Source organism: Octopus bimaculoides, chromosome 20 (genome assembly GCF_001194135.2).
Source record: "Octopus bimaculoides isolate UCB-OBI-ISO-001 chromosome 20, ASM119413v2, whole genome shotgun sequence".
Taxonomy (NCBI): domain Eukaryota; kingdom Metazoa; phylum Mollusca; class Cephalopoda; order Octopoda; family Octopodidae; genus Octopus; species Octopus bimaculoides.
This window is the reverse complement of record NC_069000.1, coordinates 41153267-41154109: the sequence shown is the minus strand read 5'-3', so window position 1 is coordinate 41154109 and position 843 is coordinate 41153267.

Genomic DNA, 843 nt, shown 5'->3' with positions numbered 1-843 from the left:
ATATATATATATATATATATATATACGAGGTCTGTTTAATAAGTATCAGGACCGTTGCCATAGAAACGAAGCTAAAGCACACAAAGTGAAGTCGCTTGGCAAAGATTGACTAAAAACTATGCTGTGCATGCGCACAAAGTTTTAACATTCAAGCTCACTTCCGCTGTTTACAGCAGTGCTTGGAAGGAAGTTGTGTAACGTGTGATCGTCGAATTGACCATGAAAGAGAAAGTTGTCATAGCGATACCCGTTCAGAGGCCTATGCAAAGTTGTAGAAAGTGCCCGGAGCGGAGTGTATGAGCCGCACACAAGTGTACGTGCAGTTCAAACGTTTCCAAGATGGCTGAAAAATGTTGATATTGACGGAAGTTCTGGGAGACCCGCAACCAGTAGAACTGAGAAAAAGCAAACATCGCAGTTGTGCGTACAGCTGTGAGGGGATATCGTCGAATCACCATCCGTGAGTTATGAGAGGATGTGGAGATTAGTTAGGGTTCAGTTCAGTTCATTATCACTGAGGATTTGGGTATGAGACACGTGTCTGCCAAGTTTGTGCCAAAACTGCTTCAGCTGACCACAGAGACACTAGGGTGTCAGTTGCACAAGATCTCCCTGATTGTGTCGAGAACGATGAACATGTTTTGAAATCTTTGCGTAGGCAAGTTGTTGGCAAAATTTGACGCAGGTTCCCTGCTCAACTTTCTCTGACATGGTCAATGCGATGTTACACGCTACATCCCTTCTTTCCAAGCACTGCTGTAAACAGCGGAAGTGAGCTAGAAAATTAAGACTTAGTGCGCATGTGCAGTAGAGTTCACGATTCACGATCAAACCGTGCCAAGC